Below are 23,298 nucleotides of genomic sequence, written 5' to 3' on the forward strand. Positions count from 1 at the left end.
GTGGTTAAAAAAAAAAAAAAAAGGGAAGTGCAGCCTTTTAAAATTCTGTATTTTGTTTTGTAACTCTGTACACTTGTCACATTTAACTTTTTAGCCAGACATGCAGGGTGTAAGAGGTACGCACAAAAATATAGTCTCAGGTGGGCATGCGGTACTCTTCGCTGCCTATCCCGTCTGTGCATTTGTACAACTGTACAGTGGGAAATGAGGGGCTACCTGCTTTATGGAGGATAGATGAGCAGTACCTGATCGCTCTGTATGAATAGGTAGGGTTTTTTTTTATTTTGTTACATACACTGACTCCTACCACAGACTGATATATGCTAACTACTATCTAATACTGACCTGATGCTTTGACATGCAAAATGTGACACACACTAACTCTTATGCGCTATTTAGAATTATGTACCTGAACTAAAACTACATGGACTGTAGTTTAGGAATAACCACATAGATGAGATTAGGATTAGATCAGGCTTGCTCGCTTATACTTATCCTATATACTAATCGATGGATGGTAGTATGCATGGACTTGACGCAACACTAGAACAGGGCACCTTGGTGAGAAGCACCAACCAGAGCAGGAGATGTGAAATTAGAATGGAGGACACATGCTTACAACCTTAGATTATGCTATTTTAGGGTGACTAGCACCAGCCAGAGTAGGCTAGCCCAGTGTAGTGTAGGTCCCACCCCAAAAGAGTCTACCTTGGCGTTGGTGGGTGGGCTTAAAATCTTCTTGGCCAAGATGTTTTACTGTTGGCCAACTGGATTAACCAAAGGACTCTGTACCAACAAAAGAATAAAAAACGCCTAACTTTACGCAGAACGACTAACCCAATATGAATAATACACAGCTAGCAGGCACCAAACCCAGGGTACCAGGAAAGGAGTTTTAACAGTGGAGAGATCAGTGAGAGAAGGGGTGTGTGGTGTTGGGAGAAAGGTAAAGGTTAGGCATGGGGAGGTTTAGCATTGAGGGAAGGTTAAGGTTAGGAATTAATATGGGGTTGGTTGTCACGTACATCAAAATTGTATAACTATATGGTGCTAGACCCTTACGACATACAGTCTCACATGGGTTGCGATTCATCATCTCAGGTGGATATAAAGCCTTAGTGCAGGTAAGTCATAGAATGCTGAAGTTGTTATATTGTCTCCTTTAGATTGTAAGCTCACAAAGGGCAGGGCCCTCACTTTTGTTAAGTTGAGAAATTCTGTATTTTGTTTTGTAACTCTGTACACTTGTCACATTTAACTTTTTAGCCAGACATGCAGGGTGTAAGAGGTACGCACAAAAATATAGTCTCAGGTGGGCATGCGGTACTCTTCACTGCTTATTCTATCTGCGCATTTGTAGAACTGTAAAGTGGGTAGTGAGAACCTTCCTGCTGTAAGGAAACGCGGAAAAGCCGCCGTCTCTCGAGGTGAGGCGGCTGTTTCCGCGTCCAGCATGGCGTCACAACGCGGAAAAAACGCCGCATGCCGCATGGGCAGTGCGGCGGAATCCGCATTGGTAACGGCGGAATCCACATCAGAGGCGATCCCCGCATTAGATACATTGCAAAACAGTACTGGTGTGGCTGGGACTGATAGTCCACCAAGATTCAGACTTACACGTGCGCGAGCACAGAGGCAGAGTTTAATAGCAGTTAGAAGGGTGTCGGCTGACCAGCTGGGTCAGCTGACAAATTCCACTGCTCTCATTGGACCAGCAATTAGGGAGGTCCTGGAAAGGTCCTAGAGTATATATACTGCTGGTTGTTCACTTGCTCTTTGTCTGGCGTGCGATCACATATGCGGGAGCACCCAGATCCGTAGTCAGATCCGTTAGTGTGCCGGGACCAGCTGGAGCTGTAATCCTACACTAAGATAGATTCTGTTGATAGCTAAAGTACTAGTTTGATTGTGATTGTCTTTTATGACTTCCTGCCTGCCTTGACTATCCTCCTGAACTCTGATCTTGTACCTCGATATTTCTGATACTCTGTTGCCGAACCCCGGCTCGTTCCTTGACTCTGCTTCTGCCTCCTGATTTTGTACCCCGATATTTCCGATACCCCGTTGCTGAACCCTGCCTGTACTTTGACTCTGCCTTTGCCTCCTGATCCTGTACTTTATCTGTCCGTGTGTGTACGACCTGGCTTGTCCGACCTCGAGAACCGACCTTACCGTTAAAGGCGGTTCCTCGCTCTGTTAGCGATCCTTCCTCCTGAGGGTCACTTTCAGATATCCCTTCCTACTGTCAGTCTGACTCCTCCCGTCTTGGAGAGCTCAGGTCTGCGGAAGGAATCTGTGCAGTACTCCTTACTGCATTGAGGCCTTGTCCTCTTAGTGTTACAGTTACACCAAACACTACACTCTACTCGGGTGATCAGAGGTTAGTTTGTATATCGGATTATCGGTGAGACTGCAGTTCACTTATAATCTGGTATATATCTGTATTTTCGGTGATACTGCAGATCACCAGTAATCAGATACTCTCTGCGCTCACCGATCGTTACAGAACGCCAGACCCAAAAAATGCAAATGGACGCACACACTGACCATCTGGGCGCACTTGCCACTTCGGTGGAAAACATCAACCAAGTGCTGGGTAGCCACAAGACTATGATTGATGTCCTATCAGGCTCTGTGCGAACCCTCCAGACGTCAGTTGATTCAGTGCGATCCCCTCCTAGTGCTGACATACGTATGCCCGTACCAGATAAATTTTCCGGCCACAAGTCTGACTTCCGGAATTTTCAGAGTAGAGTGTTATCGTACTTCGAGTTGAGACCCCGATCCTCGGGGACTGAGACCCAACGGGTCACCTTTATTAAAACTTTGCTGACTGGTGACTCCCAGTCATGGGCATACAACCTGCCTCCTACCGATACTGCTCTGACCTCGGTAGAGGAATTCTTTAAGGCCATGGCCGTAATTTACGACGACCCTGACCTTGCGGCAACCTCTGAGCGGAAGCTCAAACTTTTGCGGCAAGACAGGGGTTCAGTCGAGGATTACGCGGCAGAATTTCGCAGATGGTCAGTCACGGCCAGATTTGATCATTTTGCCCTCATGGATTACTTCTTGTCTGGGTTGTCGGAGGAGGTCTCCGATTTAATGCTAACCTTGCCCGAGCCCAGGACAGTCGATGAGGCCATCACATCGGCCATTCGAGTCGACCGTCGATTACGCCATCAGAGGCAGATTCGGGGCAGTCACCGTGCCAGGGTAACATCATATGTGGCACCCTCCGCTGCACCCTTAGTAACGCCATCTCCATCTGTCTCATCTCCTCCGGCCTTGCCTCCACCCGAACCAATGCAGATTGGTTGTTCGAAATTGACCCAGGTGGAGCGAAGGCGGAGAATGATGGATCAACTGCCCGAACAAGTCGGGAAACGAATTTGCCTAGGAGTAGTGGGGGGTGACACCCTAGGCACGCCACTTGCACCCCTTAAAGAAAAGAAATTGCTTCTCCCTTGTACAGTTACATGGGAGAAGAAATCTGTGGCCACTGAGGCTTTCATTGACTCAGGCTCAGCGGCCAATTTTATGAACTTTAAGTTTGCTCAGGAGTTGGGTATTCCGCTCACTCCTGTGACACCCCCCATTCAGGTCACGGCAGTAGACGATTCCCCTCTACAACGGAATCGTGCTCTGTCGCAGACCCCGGAGGTGAAGGTCACCATAGGGGTACTGCATGGGGAACAATTATCGTTTTTTGTACTGCACATGTCTACCTCAACTATTATCCTAGGCATGCCGTGGTTGCAACTTCATTCACCTCAAATAGACTGGGCCACGGGTCAGTTAACCACTTGGTCACCTCGTTGTTTTCAGCGGTGTTTGGGGAAGTTGACCTTGGGGCAAACCAGATTTCAGGTGGAAGGGGTACCAGATCAGTATTCTGAATTTTCCGATGTGTTCTGTCCCAAGGCAGCTGATAAATTGCCCCCACATCGTCCTTTCGATTGTCCCATTGATCTCCGTTCAGGTTGTGTTCCCCCCCGGGGTCACTTGTACAATCTATCAGGGCCCGAAAAATTGGCCATGCAGGAGTACATCCGTGAAAATTTGGCCAAGGGTTTCATTCGCCCGTCCCGGTCACCTGCTGGAGCAGGGTTCTTTTTTGTCAAAAAGAAAGACGGAGGCCTGCGACCCTGCATCGATTATCGCGGTCTCAACAAGATTACTATAAAGAATCGCTATCCGTTGCCACTGATAGATGATTTGTTCACTCAGGTTACTGACGCTAAGATTTTTTCTAAGCTAGATTTGCGGGGCGCGTACAATCTGATACGTATAAGAAGGGGCGATGAGTGGAAGACGGCCTTTAATACACCAGACGGGCATTATGAGTACCTGGTGATGCCCTTCGGGTTATGTAATGCTCCGGCCGTTTTTCAGGAACTCATTAACGAGGTATTCCGGGAGGTGTTGGGGAAATTTGTACTAGTTTATCTTGATGATATTCTTATCTTCTCCAACAACCTCACTGAACATAGAAACCATGTGAGGTTTGTGTTAAATCAGTTAAGGCAGAACTCGTTATACGCAAAGCTTGAGAAGTGCATCTTCGAAGTAACATCTGTTGCGTTCTTGGGGTACATAATTTCCACCACAGGCCTGTCTATGGATCCTGCCAAGGTCTCCGCTGTTCTGGAGTGGCCACAGCCGGTTGGGTTGAAATCCCTTCAGCGCTTTCTTGGCTTCGCCAACTACTATAGACGGTTTATAAAGGGGTACTCCACTGTCATTGCTCCCCTTACCTGCCTCACTAAGAAGGGGGCAGATACCACTCACTGGTCTCCTGAGGCTTTACATGCTTTTGCCACCCTGAAGGGCCTATTCTGTTCAGCACCCATCCTCAGACATGTGGATGCCTCTTTCCCGTTCATTGTGGAGGTGGATGCCTCGGAGGTTGGGGTGGGGGCTGTGCTGTCACAGCGGTCAGGCTTGCAGGGTAAAATGCACCCGTGTGCGTATTTCTCTCGCAGGTTCTCCCCTGCAGAGAGGAATTACGATATTGGCAACAGGGAGCTCTTGGCCATCAAATTGGCTTTCGAGGAATGGCGACACTGGTTAGAGGGAGCTGAGCATACCATCACGGTTTACACCGATCACAAAAACCTAGAGTACATCGAGGGGGCTAAGAGGTTGAGCCCTCGCCAGGCTCGATGGTCGTTGTTCTTCTCCAGGTTTAGTTTCATTATTACGTACACCCCAGGGAGCAAGAATGTTAAGGCGGATGCTCTATCCAGATGTTTTGAGTCAGAGACAGCACAGCCCTCCATTCCAGAGACCATTATTCCCCAGAAATTAATACTGGCAGCCACTGAAACTTGGGAGGATTGGAGGGAGACATTGGCTCCCTTTCAGCAAGACATTCCGGAAGGGAAGCCCGCAGGGGTCCTGTTCGTTCCTCTGCCTTTTCGCCTGCAGGCTCTTGAGATGTTTCATGCACATAAGAACGCAGGGCATCCTGGGGCATCCAGAACACAGGATCTGATAGCCAGATGCGCCTGGTGGCCTTCCTTGGCAGCGGATTGTAAGGAATACGTAAAAGAGTGTTTGATATGTGCCAAGAGTAAACCCTCCCGGCTGGCACCTGTCGGTACGTTGCAGCCTTTGCCCACCCCGAATGAGCCGTGGACCCACCTGTCCATGGATTTTGTGGGCGAGCTTCCCAGGTCTGAAGGTATGGCGGTCATTTGGGTGATAGTCGACCGCTTTAGTAAGATGGCCCATTTTGTGCCTTTGAAAGGACTCCCCTCGGCTCAGGAATTGGCCGAGTTGTTTATCACTCATGTCTTCCGTTTACATGGCATTCCCGAAGACATAGTTTCAGACAGGGGAGTCCAATTCGTCTCACGGTTTTGGAAAGCTTTTTGCCACCTCATGGGCATAAAGCTGTCTCTTTCATCGGGCTATCACCCACAGACCAACGGCCAGACTGAGAGAATAAATCAGTCTTTAGAGCAATTTTTAAGGTGTTATGTGGCAGAGGCGCAGGACGATTGGGTCAGATTTCTGCCCTTCGCAGAATTTGCCCAGAATAATTTAAAAAACTCGTCCTCCGGATTCTCTCCCTTTCAGGTGGTGACGGGGAGATCACCCAAATTTTCCCCATTACCTATAGCCTTCACTCCTTTCCCAGCCCTGGAGGCCTGGCAAAAGTCATTGAAGGACCTTTGGGGGACGGTTAGAAGTAACCTGGAGAAGGCCTTTTTGAGTCAGAAGGGTCAAGCTGACAAAAGACGGTCGCTGGAGTGGAAGTTCCGACCAGGAGACTTGGTCTGGGTGTCCACACGTCACTTGACCCTAAGACAACCTTCGAATAAGCTTGGTCCCAGGTTTGTGGGTCCATTCCCGGTTGTCAGGAAAGTCAATGATGTTACTTACACCGTTGATCTTCCCTCTAGCATGCGGGGGGTGAGGTCTTTCCACGTGTCCCTTCTTAAGCCAGCAGTCCAGGTGGGTCCCACTCCTCCTCCTCCTGTCTTGGTAGATGCCCAACACGAATATGAGGTGGAGAAGATTCTAGATTCACGCTCTGTACAAAACTCGGTACAATACCTCGTGCACTGGAAAGGGTACGGCATTGAGGAGAGGCAATGGGTACCGGGGACGCGCATGCATGCAGACGAATTAAAAAGGGAGTTTCATGCCTTACACCCCGAGAAACCTGGTGGGAGTTGTCCGGAGTCCACTCCTCGGGGGGGGGGGGGGGGGGGTACTGTAAGGAAACGCGGAAAAGCCGCCGTCTCTCGAGGTGAGGCGGCTGTTTCCGCGTCCAGCATGGCGTCACAACGCGGAAAAAACGCCGCATGCCGCATGGGCAGTGCGGCGGAATCCGCATTGGTAACGGCGGAATCCACATCAGAGGCGATCCCCGCATTAGATACATTGCAAAACAGTACTGGTGTGGCTGGGACTGATAGTCCACCAAGATTCAGACTTACACGCGCGCGAGCACAGAGGCAGAGTTTAAATAGCAGTTAGAAGGGTGTCGGCTGACCAGCTGGGTCAGCTGACAAATTCCACTGCTCTCATTGGACCAGCAATTAGGGAGGTCCTGGAAAGGTCCTAGAGTATATATACTGCTGGTTGTTCACTTGCTCTTTGTCTGGCGTGCGATCACATATGTGGGAGCACCCAGATCCGTAGTCAGATCCGTTAGTGTGCCGGGACCAGCTGGAGCTGTAATCCTACACTAAGATAGATTCTGTTGATAGCTAAAGTACTAGTTTGATTGTGATTATCTGTTATGACTTCCTGCCTGCCTTGACTATCCTCCTGAACTCTGATCTTGTACCTCGATATTTCTGATACTCTGTTGCCGAACCCCGGCTCGTTCCTTGACTCTGCTTCTGCCTCCTGATTTTGTACCCCGATATTTCCGATACCCCGTTGCTGAACCCTGCCTGTACTTTGACTCTGCCTTTGCCTCCTGATCCTGTACTTTATCTGTCCGTGTGTGTACGACCTGGCTTGTCCGACCTCGAGAACCGACCTTACCGTTAAAGGCGGTTCCTCGCTCTGTTAGCGATCCTTCCTCCTGAGGGTCACTTTCAGATATCCCTTCCTACTGTCAGTCTGACTCCTCCCGTCTTGGAGAGCTCAGGTCTGCGGAAGGAATCTGTGCAGTACTCCTTACTGCATTGAGGCCTTGTCCTCTTAGTGTTACAGTTACACCAAACACTACACTCTACTCGGGTGATCAGAGGTTAGTTTGTATATCGGATTATCGGTGAGACTGCAGTTCACTTATAATCTGGTATATATCTGTATTTTCGGTGATACTGCAGATCACCAGTAATCAGATACTCTCTGCGCCCACCGATCGTTACACCTGCTTTATGGAGGATGGATAAGCAGTACCCGGTCACTCTGCATTGGCACACAATCAAAAGAAAGGTAAAGCACTTATCCCTCACAAAAAAAGGAATGTAAACTGCAGCTCTTACTTCCATTAAAAAAAAAATAAAAAGGGCCCTTTAAAAAAAAAAAAGAAGGGAAGTGCAGCCTTTTAAAATTCTGTATTTTGTTTTGTAACTCTGTACACTTGTCACATTTAACTTTTTAGCCAGACATGCAGGGTGTAAGAGGTACGCACAAAAATATAGTCTCAGGTGGGCATGCGGTACTCTTTGCTGCTTATCCCGTCTGCACATTTGTAGAACTGTAAAGTGTTGAATGCGATTCATCATCTCAGGTGGATATAAAGCCATAGTGCAGGTAAGTCATAGAATGCTGAAGTTGTTATATTGTCTCCTTTAGATTGTAAGCTCACAAAGGGCAGGGCCCTCACTTTTGTGAAAGTTGAGAAATTCTGTATTTTGTTTTGTAACTCTGTACACTTGTCACATTTAACTTTTTAGCCAGACATGCAGGGTGTAAGAGGTACGCACAAAAATATAGTCTCAGGTGGGCATGCGGTACTCTTCACTGCTTATCCTGTCTGCGCATTTGTAGAACTGTAAAGTGGGTAGTGAGAACCTTCCTGCTTTATGGAGGATGGATAAGCAGTACCCGGTCACTCTGCATTGGCACACAGTGAAAAGAAAGGTAAAGCACTTTTCCCTCACAAAAAAAGGAATGTAAACTGCAGCTCTTACTTCCATTAAAAAAAAATAAAAAGAAAAAAGGGCCCTTTAAAAAAAAAAAAAAAAAAAATAGAAGGGAAGTGCAGCCTTTTAAAATTCTGTATTTTGTTTTGTAACTCTGTACACTTGTCACATTTAACTTTTTAGCCAGACATGCAGGGTGTAAGAGGTACACACAAAAATATAGTCTCAGGTGGGCATGCGGTACTCTTCACTGCTTATCCCGTCTGCACATTTGTAGAACTATAAAGTGGGGGATGAGAATCTTCCTGCTTTATGGAGGATGGATAAGCAGTACTCGGTCACTCTGCATTGGCACACAATCAAAAGAAAGGTAAAGCACTTATCCCTCATAAAAAATGGAATGTAAACTGCAGCTCTTACTTCCATTAAAAAAAAATCAAAAGAAAAAAGGGCCCTTTAAAAAAAAAAAAAAAAAAAGAAGGGAAGTGCAGCCTTTTAAAATTCTGTATTTTGTTTTGTAACTCTGTACACTTGTCACATTTAACTTTTTAGCCAGACATGCAGGGTGTAAGAGGTACGCACAAAAATATAGTCTCAGGTGGGCATGCGGTACTCTTCACTGATTATCCCGTCTGCGCATTTGTAGAACTGTAAAGTGTTGAATGCGATTCATCATCTCAGGTGGATATAAAGCCATAGTGCAGGTAAGTCATAGAATGCTGAAGTTGTTATATTGTCTCCTTTAGATTGTAAGCTCACAAAGGGCAGGGCCCTCACTTTTGTAAAGTTGAGAAATTCTGTATTTTGTTTTGTAACTCTGTACACTTGTCACATTTAACGTTTTAGCCAGACATGCAGGGTGTAAGAGGTACGCACAAAAATATAGTCTCAGGTGGGCATGCGGTACTCTTCACTGCTTATCCTGTCTGCGTATTTGTAGAACTGTAAAGTGGGTAGTGAGAACCTTCCTGCTTTATGGAGGATGGATAAGCAGTACCCGGTCACTCTGCATTGGCACACAGTCAAAAGAAAGGTAAAGCACTTATCCTTCACAAAAAAAGGAATGTAAACTGCAGCTCTTACTTCCTTAAAACAAAAAGAAAAAGGGCCCTTTAAAAAAAAAAAAAAAGAAGGGAAGTGCAGCCTTTTAAAATTCTGTATTTTGTTTTGTAACTCTGTACACTTGTCACATTTAACTTTTTAGCCAGACATGCAGGGTGTAAGAGGTACGCACAAAAATATAGTCTCAGGTGGGCATGCGGTACTCTTCGCTGCCTATCCCGTCTGTGCATTTGTACAACTGTACAGTGGGAAATGAGGGGCTACCTGCTTTATGGAGGATAGATGAGCAGTACCTGATCGCTCTGTATGAATAGGTAGGGTTTTTTTTTATTTTGTTACATACACTGACTCCTACCACAGACTGATATATGCTAACTACTATCTAATACTGACCTGATGCTTTGACATGCAAAATGTGACACACACTAACTCTTATGCGCTATTTAGAATTATGTACCTGAACTAAAACTACATGGACTGTAGTTTAGGAATAACCACATAGATGAGATTAGGATTAGATCAGGCTTACTCGCTTATACTTATCCTATATACTAATCGATGGATGGTAGTATGCATGGACTTGACGCAACACTAGAACAGGGTACCTTGGTGAGAAGCACCAACCAGAGCAGGAGATGTGAAATTAGAATGGAGGACACATGCTTACAACCTTAGATTATGCTATTTTAGGGTGACTAGCACCAGCCAGAGTAGGCTAGCCCAGTGTAGTGTAGGTCCCACCCCAAAAGAGTCTACCTTGGCGTTGGTGGGTGGGCTTAAAATCTTCTTGGCCAAGATGTTTTACTGTTGGCCAACTGGATTAACCAAAGGACTCTGTACCAACAAAAGAATAAAAAACGCCTAACTTTACGCAGAATGACTAACCCAATATGAATAATACACAGCTAGCAGGCACCAAACCCAGGGTACCAGGAAAGGAGTTTTAACAGTGGAGAGATCAGTGAGAGAAGGGGTGTGTGGTGTTGGGAGAAAGGTAAAGGTTAGGCATGGGGAGGTTTAGCATTGAGGGAAGGTTAAGGTTAGGAATTAATATGGGGTTGGTTGTCACGTACATCAAAATTGTATAACTATATGGTGCTAGACCCTTACGCCATACAGTCTCACATGGGTTGCGATTCATCATCTCAGGTGGATATAAAGCCTTAGTGCAGGTAAGTCATAGAATGCTGAAGTTGTTATATTGTCTCCTTTAGATTGTAAGCTCACAAAGGGCAGGGCCCTCACTTTTGTTAAGTTGAGAAATTCTGTATTTTGTTTTGTAACTCTGTACACTTGTCACATTTAACTTTTTAGCCAGACATGCAGGGTGTAAGAGGTACGCACAAAAATATAGTCTTAGGTGGGCATGCGGTACTCTTCGTTGCTTATCCCGTCTGCGCATTTGTAGAACTGTAAAGTGTTAAATGCGATTCATCATCTCAGGTGGATATAAAGCCTTAGTGCAGGTAAGTCATAGGATGCTGAAGTTGTTATATTGTCTCCTTTAGATTGTAAGCTCACAAAGGGCAGGGCCCTCACTTTTGTAAAGTTGAGAAATTCTGTATTTTGTTTTGTAACTCTGTACACTTGTCACATTTAACTTTTTAGCCAGACATGCAGGGTGTAAAAGGTACGCACAAAAATATAGTCTCAGGTGGGCATGCGGTACTCTTCACTGCTTATCCCGTCTGCACATTTGTAGAACTATAAAGTGGGGGATGAGAATCTTCCTGCTTTATGGAGGATGGATAAGCAGTACTCGGTCACTCTGCATTGGCACACAATCAAAAGAAAGGTAAAGCACTTATCCCTCACAAAAAAATGGAATGTAAACTGCAGCTCTTACTTCCTTAAAAAAAAGAAAAAAGGGCCCTTTAAAAAAAAAAAAAAAAAAAAAAAAAAGAAGGGAAGTGCAGCCTTTTAAAATTCTGTATTTTGTTTTGTAACTCTGTACACTTGTCACATTTAACTTTTTAGCCAGACATGCAGGGTGTAAAAGGTACGCACAAAAATATAGTCTCAGGTGGGCATGCGGTACTCTTTGCTGCTTATCCCGTCTGCACATTTGTAGAACTATAAAGTGGGGAATGAGAATCTTCCTGCTTTATGGAGGATGGATAAGCAGAACCCGGTCACTCTGCATTGGCACACAATCAAAAGAAAGGTAAAGCACTTATCCCTCACAAAAAAGGAATGTAAACTGCAGCTCTTACTTCCTAAAAAAAAAAAAGAAAAAGGGCCCTTTAAAAAAAAAAAAAAAAAAAGAAGGGAAGTGCAGCCTTTTAAAATTCTGTATTTTGTTTTGTAACTCTGTACACTTGTCACATTTAACTTTTTAGCCAGACATGCAGGGTGTAAGAGGTACGCACAAAAATATAGTCTCAGGTGGGCATGCGGTACTCTTTGCTGCTTATCCCGTCTGCACATTTAGAGAACTATAAAGTGGGGAATGAGACTCTTCCTGCTTTATGGAGGATGGATAAGCAGTACCCGGTCACTCTGCATTGGCACACAATCAAAAGAAAGGTAAAACACTTATCCCTCACAAAAAAATGGAATGTAAACTGCAGCTCTTACGTCCTTAAAAAAAAGAAAAAAGGGCCCTTTAAAAAAAAAAAAAAGAAGGGAAGTGCAGCCTTTTAAAATTCTGTATTTTGTTTTGTAACTCTGTACACTTGTCACATTTAACTTTTTAGCCAGACATGCAGGGTGTAAGAGGTACGCACAAAAATATAGTCTCAGGTGGGCATGCGGTACTCTTTGCTGCTTATCCCGTCTGCACATTTAGAGAACTATAAAGTGGGGAATGAGACTCTTCCTGCTTTATGGAGGATGGATAAGCAGTACCCGGTCACTCTGCATTGGCACACAATCAAAAGAAAGGTAAAACACTTATCCCTCACAAAAAAATGGAATGTAAACTGCAGCTCTTACTTCCTTAAAAAAAGAAAAAAGGGAAGTGCAGCCTTTTAAAATTCTGTATTTTGTTTTGTAACTCTGTACACTTGTCACATTTAACTTTTTAGCCAGACATGCAGGGTGTAAGAGGTACGCACAAAAATATAGTCTTAGGTGGGCATGCGGTACTCTTCGTTGCTTATCCCGTCTGCGCATTTGTAGAACTGTAAAGTGTTAAATGCGATTCATCATCTCAGGTGGATATAAAGCCTTAGTGCAGGTAAGTCATAGGATGCTGAAGTTGTTATATTGTCTCCTTTAGATTGTAAGCTCACAAAGGGCAGGGCCCTCACTTTTGTAAAGTTGAGAAATTCTGTATTTTGTTTTGTAACTCTGTACACTTGTCACATTTAACTTTTTAGCCAGACATGCAGGGTGTAAGAGGTACGCACAAAAATATAGTCTCAGGTGGGCATGCGGTACTCTTTGCTGCTTATCCCATCTGCAAATTTGTAGAACTATAAAGTGGGTAATGAGAACTTTCCTGCTTTATGGAGGATGGATAAGCAGTACCCGGTCACTCTGCATTGGCACACAATCAAAAGAAAGGTAAAGCACTTATCCCTCACAAAAAAAGGAATGCAAACTGCAGCTCTTACTTCCTTAAAAAAAAGAAAACAGGGCCCTTTAAAAAAATAAATAAATAAAAAAAAAAAAAAAAGAAGGGAAGTGCAGCCTTTTAAAATTCTGTATTTTGTTTTGTAACTCTGTACACTTGCCACATTTAACTTTTTAGCCAGACATGCAGGGTGTAAGAGGTACGCACAAAAATATAGTCTCAGGTGGGCATGCGGTACTCTTTGCTGCTTATCCCGTCTGCACATTTGTAGAACTATAAAGTGGGGAATGAGAATCTTCCTGCTTTATGGAGGATGGATAAGCAGTACCCGGTCACTCTGCATTGGCACACAATCAAAAGAAAGGTAAAGCACTTATCCCTCACAAAAAAGGAATGTAAACTGCAGCTCTTACTTCCTTAAAAAAAAAGAAAAAAGGGCCCTTTAAAAAAAAAAAAGAAGGGAAGTGCAGCCTTTTAAAATTCTGTATTTTGTTTTGTAACTCTGTACACTTGTCACATTTAACTTTTTAGCCAGACATGCAGGGTGTAAGAGGTACGCACAAAAATATAGTCTCAGGTGGGCATGCGGTACTCTTCACTGCTTATCCTATCTGCGCATTTGTAGAACTGTAAAGTGGGTAGTGAGAACCTTCCTGCTTTATGGAGGATGGATAAGCAGTACCCGGTCACTCTGCATTGGCACACAATCAAAAGAAAGGTAAAGCACTTATCCCTCACAAAAAAGGAATGTAAACTGCAGCTCTTACTTCCATTAAAAACAAAATAAAAAATCAAAAGGGCCCTTTAAAAAAAAAAAAAAAAAAAGAAGGAAAGTGCAGCCTTTTAAAATTCTGTATTTTGTTTTGTAACTCTGTACACTTGTCACATTTAACTTTTTAGCCAGACATGCAGGGTGTAAGAGGTATGCACAAAAATATAGTCTCAGGTGGGCATGCGGTACTCTTTGCTGCTTATCCCGTCTTCACATTAGTAGAACTATAAAGTGGGTAATGAGAACTTTCCTGCTTTATGGAGGATGGATAAGCAGTACCCGGTCACTCTGCATTGGCACACAATCAAAAGAAAGGTAAAGCACTTATTCCTCACAAAAATAGGAATGTAAACTGCAGCTCTTACTTCCATTAAAAAAAAAATAAAAAATAAAAAGGGCCCTTTAAAAAAAAAAAAAAAGAAGGGAAGTGCAGCCTTTTAAATTTCTGTATTTTGTTTTGTAACTCTGTACACTTGTCACATTTAACTTTTTAGCCAGACATGCAGGGTGTAAGAGGTACGCACAAAAATATAGTCTCAGGTGGGCATGCGGTACTCTTTGCTGCTTATTCCGTCTGCACATTTGTAGAACTATAAAGTGGGGGATGAGAATCTTCCTGCTTTATGGAGGATGGATAAGCAGTACTCGGTCACTCTGCATTGGCACACAATCAAAAGAAAGGTAAAGCACTTATCCCTCACAAAAAAAGGAATGTAAACTGCAGCTCTTACTTCCATTAAAAAAAAATAAAAAATAAAAAGGGCCCTTTAAAAAAAAAAAAAAGAAGGGAAGTGCAGCCTTTTAAATTTCTGTATTTTGTTTTGTAACTCTGTACACTTGTCACATTTAACTTTTTAGCCAGACACGCAGGGTGTAAGAGGTACGCACAAAAATATAGTCTTAAGTGGGCATGCGGTACTCTTTGCTGCTTATCCCATCTGCACATTTGTAGAACTATAAAGTGGGGAATGAGACTCTTCCTGCTTTATGGAGGATGGATAAGCAGTACCCGGTCACTCTGCATTGGCACACAATCAAAAGAAAGGTAAAGCACTTATCCCTCACAAAAAAGGAATGTAAACTGCAGCTCTTACTTCCTTAAAAAAAAGAAAAAAGGGCCCTTTAAAAAAAAAAAAAAAAAAAAATGGAAGTGCAGCCTTTTAAAATTCTTTATTTTGTTTTGTAACTCTGTACCCTTGTCACATTTAACTTTTTAGCCAGACATGCAGGGTGTAAGAGGTAAGCACAAAAGTATAGTCTCAGGTGGGCATGCGGTACTCTTCGCTGCCTATCCCGTCTGTGCATTTGTACAACTGTACAGTGGGAAATGAGGGGCTACCTGCTTTATGGAGGATAGATGAGCAGTACCTGATCGCTCTGTATGAATAGGTAGGGTTTTTTTTTATTTTGTTACATACACTGACTCCTACCACAGACTGATATATGCTAACTACTAATACTGACCTGATGCTTTGACATGCAAAATGTGACACACACTAACTCTTATGCGCTATTTAGAATTATGTACCTGAACTAAAACTACATGGACTGTAGTTTAGGAATAACCACATAAATGAGATTAGGATTAGATCAGGCTTACTCGCTTATACTTATCCTATATACTAATCGATGGATGGTAGTATGCATGGACTTGACGCAACACTAGAACAGGGTACCTTGGTGAGAAGCACCAACCAGAGCAGGAGATGTGAAATTAGAATGGAGGACACATGCTTACAACCTTAGATTATGCTATTTTAGGGTGACTAGCACCAGCCAGAGTAGGCTAGCCCAGTGTAGTGTAGGTCCCACCCCAAAAGAGTCTACCTTGGCGTTGGTGGGTGGGCTTAAAATCTTCTTGGCCAAGATGTTTTACTGTTGGCCAACTGGATTAACCAAAGGACTCTGTACCAACAAAAGAATAAAAAACGCCTAACTTTACGCAGAATGACTAACCCAATATGAATAATACACAGCTAGCAGGCACCAAACCCAGGGTACCTGGAAAGGAGTTTTAACAGTGGAGAGATCAGTGAGAGAAGGGGGGTGTGGTGTTGGGAGAAAGGTAAAGGTTAGGCATGGGGAGGTTTATCATTGAGGGAAGGTTAAGGTTAGGAATTAATATGGGGTTGGTTGTCACGTACATCAAAATTGTATAACTAGATGGTGCTAGACCCTTACGCCATACAGTCTCACATGGGTTGCGATTCATCATCTCATGTGGATATAAAGCCTTAGTGCAGGTAAGTCATAGAATGCTGAAGTTGTTATATTGTCTCCTTTAGATTGTAAGCTCACAAAGGGCAGGGCCCTCACTTTTGTTAAGTTGAGAAATTCTGTATTTTGTTTTGTAACTCTGTACACTTGTCACATTTAACTTTTTAGCCAGACATGCAGGGTGTAAGAGGTACGCACAAAAATATAGTCTCAGGTGGGCATGCGGTACTCTTCACTGCTTATCCTATCTGCGCATTTGTAGAACTGTAAAGTGGGTAGTGAGAACCTTCCTGCTTTATGGAGGATGGATAAGCAGTACCCGGTCACTCTGCATTGGCACACAATCAAAAGAAAGGTAAAGCACTTATCCCTCACAAAAAAAGGAATGTAAACTGCAGCTCTTACTTCCATTAAAAAAAATAAAAAAATAAAAAGGGCCCTTTAAAAAAAAAAAAAAAAAAGAAGGGAAGTGCAGCCTTTTAAAATTCTGTATTTTGTTTTGTAACTCTGTACACTTGTCACATTTAACTTTTTAGCCAGACATGCAGGGTGTAAGAGGTACGCACAAAAATATAGTATCAGGTGGGCATGCGGTACTCTTTGCTGCTTATCCCGTCTGCACATTTGTAGAACTATAAAGTGGGGGATGAGAATCTTCCTGCTTTCTGGAGGATGGATAAGCAGTACCCGGTCACTCTGCATTGGCACACAATCAAAAGAAAGGTAAAGCACTTATCCATCACAAAAAATGGAATGTAAACTGCAGCTCTTACTTCCTTAAAAAAAAAAAGAAAAAAGGGCCCTTTAAAAAAAAAAAAAAAAGAAGGGAAGTGCAGCCTTTTAAAATTCTGTATTTTGTTTTGTAACTCTGTACACTTGTCACATTTAACTTTTTAGCCAGACATGCAGGGTGTAAGAGGTACGCACAAAAATATAGTCTCAGGTGGGCATGCGGTACTCTTCGCTGCCTATCCCGTCTGCGCATTTGTAGAACTGTAAAGTGTTGAATGCGATTTATCATCTCAGGTGGATATAAAGCCATAGTGCAGGTAAGTCATAGAATGCTGAAGCTGTTATATTGTCTCCTTTAGATTGTAAGCTCACAAAGGGCAGGGCCCTCACTTTTGTTAAGTTGAGAAATTCTGTATTTTGTTTTGTAACTCTGTACACTTGTCACATTTAACTTTTTAGCCAGACATGCAGGGTGTAAGAGGTACGCACAAAAATATAGTCTCAGGTGGGCATGCGGTACTCTTCACTGCTTATCCTGTCTGCGCATTTGTAGAACTGTAAAGTGGGTAGTGAGAACCTTCCTGCTTTATGGAGGATGGATAAGCAGTACCCGGTCACTCTGCATTGGCACACAGTCAAAAGAAAGGTAAAGCACTTATCCCTCACAAAAAAAGGAATGTAAACTGCAGCTCTTACTTCCATTAAAAAAAAATAAAAAGAAAAAAGGGCCCTTTAAAAAAAAAAAAAAAAAAAAAAAAGAAGGGAAGTGCAGCCTTTTAAAATTCTGTATTTTGTTTTGTAACTCTGTACACTTGTCACATTTAACTTTTTAGCCAGACATGCAGGGTGTAAGAGGTACGCACAAAAATATAGTCTAAGGTGGGCATGCGGTACTCTTCACTGCTTATCCCGTCTGCACATTTGTAGAACTATAAAGTGGGGGATGAGAATCTTCCTGCTTTATGGAGGATGGATAAGCAGTACTCGGTCACTCTGCATTGGCACACAATCAAAAGAAAGGTAAAGCACTTATCCCTCACAAAAAAATGGAATGTAAACTGCAGCTCTTACTTCCTTAAAAAAAAGAAAAAAGGGCCCTTTAAAAAAAAATAAAAAAAAAAAAAAAGAAGGGAAGTGCAGCCTTTTAAAATTCTGTATTTTGTTTTGTAACTCTGTACACTTGTCACATTTAACTTTTTAGCCAGACATGCAGGGTGTAAGAGGTACGCACAAAAATATAGTCTCAGGTGGGCATGCGGTACTCTTTGCTGCTTATCCCGTCTGCACATTTGTAGAACTATAAAGTGGGGAATGAGAATCTTCCTGCTTTATGGAGGATGGATAAGCAGAACCCGGTCACTCTGCATTGGCACACAATCAAAAGAAAGGTAAAGCACTTATCCCTCACAAAAAAGGAATGTAAACTGCAGCTCTTACTTCCTAAAAAAAAAAAAGAAAAAGGGCCCTTTAAAAAAAAAAAAAAAAAAAGAAGGGAAGTGCAGCCTTTTAAAATTCTGTATTTTGTTTTGTAACTCTGTACACTTGTCACATTTAACTTTTTAGCCAGACATGCAGGGTGTAAGAGGTACGCACAAAAATATAGTCTCAGGTGGGCATGCGGTACTCTTTGCTGCTTATCCCGTCTGCACATTTGTAGAACTATAAAGTGGGGAATGAGAATCTTCCTGCTTTATGGAGGATGGATAAGCAGTACCTGGTCACTCTGCATTGGCACACAATCAAAAGAAAGGTAAAACACTTATCCCTCACAAAAAAATGGAATGTAAACTGCAGCTCTTACTTCCTTAAAAAAAAGAAAAAAGGGCCCTTTAAAAAAAAAAAAAAGAAGGGAAGTGCAGCCTTTTAAAATTCTGTATTTTGTTTTGTAACTCTGTACACTTGTCACATTTAACTTTTTAGCCAGACATGCAGGGTGTAAGAGGTACGCACAAAAATATAGTCTCAGGTGGGCATGCGGTACTCTTTGCTGCTTATCCCGTCTGCACATTTAGAGAACTATAAAGTGGGGAATGAGACTCTTCCTGCTTTATGGAGGATGGATAAGCAGTACCCGGTCACTCTGCATTGGCACACAATCAAAAGAAAGGTAAAACACTTATCCCTCACAAAAAAATGGAATGTAAACTGCAGCTCTTACTTCCTTAAAAAAAGAAAAAAGGGAAGTGCAGCCTTTTAAAATTCTGTATTTTGTTTTGTAACTCTGTACACTTGTCACATTTAACTTTTTAGCCAGACATGCAGGGTGTAAGAGGTACGCACAAAAATATAGTCTTAGGTGGGCATGCGGTACTCTTCGTTGCTTATCCCGTCTGCGCATTTGTAGAACTGTAAAGTGTTAAATGCGATTCATCATCTCAGGTGGATATAAAGCCTTAGTGCAGGTAAGTCATAGGATGCTGAAGTTGTTATATTGTCTCCTTTAGATTGTAAGCTCACAAAGGGCAGGGCCCTCACTTTTGTAAAGTTGAGAAATTCTGTATTTTGTTTTGTAACTCTGTACACTTGTCACATTTAACTTTTTAGCCAGACATGCAGGGTGTAAGAGGTACGCACAAAAATATAGTCTCAGGTGGGCATGCGGTACTCTTTGCTGCTTATCCCATCTGCAAATTTGTAGAACTATAAAGTGGGTAATGAGAACTTTCCTGCTTTATGGAGGATGGATAAGCAGTACCCGGTCACTCTGCATTGGCACACAATCAAAAGAAAGGTAAAGCACTTATCCCTCACAAAAAAAGGAATGCAAACTGCAGCTCTTACTTCCTTAAAAAAAAGAAAACAGGGCCCTTTAAAAAAATAAATAAATAAAAAAAAAAAAAAAAAGAAGGGAAGTGCAGCCTTTTAAAATTCTGTATTTTGTTTTGTAACTCTGTACACTTGCCACATTTAACTTTTTAGCCAGACATGCAGGGTGTAAGAGGTACGCACAAAAATATAGTCTCAGGTGGGCATGCGGTACTCTTTGCTGCTTATCCCGTCTGCACATTTGTAGAACTATAAAGTGGGGAATGAGAATCTTCCTGCTTTATGGAGGATGGATAAGCAGTACCCGGTCACTCTGCATTGGCACACAATCAAAAGAAAGGTAAAGCACTTATCCCTCACAAAAAAGGAATGTAAACTGCAGCTCTTACTTCCTTAAAAAAAAAAAAGAAGGGAAGTGCAGCCTTTTAAAATTCTGTATTTTGTTTTGTAACTCTGTACACTTGTCACATTTAACTTTTTAGCCAGACATGCAGGGTGTAAGAGGTACGCACAAAAATATAGTCTCAGGTGGGCATGCGGTACTCTTCACTGCTTATCCTATCTGCGCATTTGTAGAACTGTAAAGTGGGTAGTGAGAACCTTCCTGCTTTATGGAGGATGGATAAGCAGTACCCGGTCACTCTGCATTGGCACACAATCAAAAGAAAGGTAAAGCACTTATCCCTCACAAAAAAGGAATGTAAACTGCAGCTCTTACTTCCATTAAAAACAAAATAAAAAATCAAAAGGGCCCTTTAAAAAAAAAAAAAAAAAAAGAAGGAAAGTGCAGCCTTTTAAAATTCTGTATTTTGTTTTGTAACTCTGTACACTTGTCACATTTAACTTTTTAGCCAGACATGCAGGGTGTAAGAGGTATGCACAAAAATATAGTCTCAGGTGGGCATGCGGTACTCTTTGCTGCTTATCCCGTCTTCACATTAGTAGAACTATAAAGTGGGTAATGAGAACTTTCCTGCTTTATGGAGGATGGATAAGCAGTACCCGGTCACTCTGCATTGGCACACAATCAAAAGAAAGGTAAAGCACTTATTCCTCACAAAAATAGGAATGTAAACTGCAGCTCTTACTTCCATTAAAAAAAAAATAAAAAATAAAAAGGGCCCTTTAAAAAAAAAAAAAAAGAAGGGAAGTGCAGCCTTTTAAATTTCTGTATTTTGTTTTGTAACTCTGTACACTTGTCACATTTAACTTTTTAGCCAGACATGCAGGGTGTAAGAGGTACGCACAAAAATATAGTCTCAGGTGGGCATGCGGTACTCTTTGCTGCTTATTCCGTCTGCACATTTGTAGAACTATAAAGTGGGGGATGAGAATCTTCCTGCTTTATGGAGGATGGATAAGCAGTACTCGGTCACTCTGCATTGGCACACAATCAAAAGAAAGGTAAAGCACTTATCCCTCACAAAAAAAGGAATGTAAACTGCAGCTCTTACTTCCATTAAAAAAAAATAAAAAATAAAAAGGGCCCTTTAAAAAAAAAAAAAAGAAGGGAAGTGCAGCCTTTTAAATTTCTGTATTTTGTTTTGTAACTCTGTACACTTGTCACATTTAACTTTTTAGCCAGACACGCAGGGTGTAAGAGGTACGCACAAAAATATAGTCTTAAGTGGGCATGCGGTACTCTTTGCTGCTTATCCCATCTGCACATTTGTAGAACTATAAAGTGGGGAATGAGACTCTTCCTGCTTTATGGAGGATGGATAAGCAGTACCCGGTCACTCTGCATTGGCACACAATCAAAAGAAAGGTAAAGCACTTATCCCTCACAAAAAAGGAATGTAAACTGCAGCTCTTACTTCCTTAAAAAAAAGAAAAAAGGGCCCTTTAAAAAAAAAAAAAAAAAAAAATGGAAGTGCAGCCTTTTAAAATTCTTTATTTTGTTTTGTAACTCTGTACCCTTGTCACATTTAACTTTTTAGCCAGACATGCAGGGTGTAAGAGGTAAGCACAAAAGTATAGTCTCAGGTGGGCATGCGGTACTCTTCGCTGCCTATCCCGTCTGTGCATTTGTACAACTGTACAGTGGGAAATGAGGGGCTACCTGCTTTATGGAGGATAGATGAGCAGTACCTGATCGCTCTGTATGAATAGGTAGGGTTTTTTTTTTATTTTGTTACATACACTGACTCCTACCACAGACTGATATATGCTAACTACTAATACTGACCTGATGCTTTGACATGCAAAATGTGACACACACTAACTCTTATGCGCTATTTAGAATTATGTACCTGAACTAAAACTACATGGACTGTAGTTTAGGAATAACCACATAGATGAGATTAGGATTAGATCAGGCTTACTCGCTTATACTTATCCTATATACTAATCGATGGATGGTAGTATGCATGGACTTGACGCAACACTAGAACAGGGTACCTTGGTGAGAAGCACCAACCAGAGCAGGAGATGTGAAATTAGAATGGAGGACACATGCTTACAACCTTAGATTATGCTATTTTAGGGTGACTAGCACCAGCCAGAGTAGGCTAGCCCAGTGTAGTGTAGGTCCCACCCCAAAAGAGTCTACCTTGGCGTTGGTGGGTGGGCTTAAAATCTTCTTGGCCAAGATGTTTTACTGTTGGCCAACTGGATTAACCAAAGGACTCTGTACCAACAAAAGAATAAAAAACGCCTAACTTTACGCAGAATGACTAACCCAATATGAATAATACACAGCTAGCAGGCACCAAACCCAGGGTACCTGGAAAGGAGTTTTAACAGTGGAGAGATCAGTGAGAGAAGGGGGGTGTGGTGTTGGGAGAAAGGTAAAGGTTAGGCATGGGGAGGTTTATCATTGAGGGAAGGTTAAGGTTAGGAATTAATATGGGGTTGGTTGTCACGTACATCAAAATTGTATAACTAGATGGTGCTAGACCCTTACGCCATACAGTCTCACATGGGTTGCGATTCATCATCTCATGTGGATATAAAGCCTTAGTGCAGGTAAGTCATAGAATGCTGAAGTTGTTATATTGTCTCCTTTAGATTGTAAGCTCACAAAGGGCAGGGCCCTCACTTTTGTTAAGTTGAGAAATTCTGTATTTTGTTTTGTAACTCTGTACACTTGTCACATTTAACTTTTTAGCCAGACATGCAGGGTGTAAGAGGTACGCACAAAAATATAGTCTCAGGTGGGCATGCGGTACTCTTCACTGCTTATCCTATCTGCGCATTTGTAGAACTGTAAAGTGGGTAGTGAGAACCTTCCTGCTTTATGGAGGATGGATAAGCAGTACCCGGTCACTCTGCATTGGCACACAATCAAAAGAAAGGTAAAGCACTTATCCCTCACAAAAAAAGGAATGTAAACTGCAGCTCTTACTTCCATTAAAAAAAAAAAAAATAAATAAAAAGGGCCCTTTAAAAAAAAAAAAAAAAAGAAGGGAAGTGCAGCCTTTTAAAATTCTGTATTTTGTTTTGTAACTCTGTACACTTGTCACATTTAACTTTTTAGCCAGACATGCAGGGTGTAAGAGGTACGCACAAAAATATAGTATCAGGTGGGCATGCGGTACTCTTTGCTGCTTATCCCGTCTGCACATTTGTAGAACTATAAAGTGGGGGATGAGAATCTTCCTGCTTTCTGGAGGATGGATAAGCAGTACCCGGTCACTCTGCATTGGCACACAATCAAAAGAAAGGTAAAGCAC

This window comes from Hyperolius riggenbachi, chromosome 5 (assembly GCF_040937935.1).
Source record: "Hyperolius riggenbachi isolate aHypRig1 chromosome 5, aHypRig1.pri, whole genome shotgun sequence".
In the NCBI taxonomy this organism is placed as follows: Eukaryota; Metazoa; Chordata; class Amphibia; order Anura; family Hyperoliidae; genus Hyperolius; species Hyperolius riggenbachi.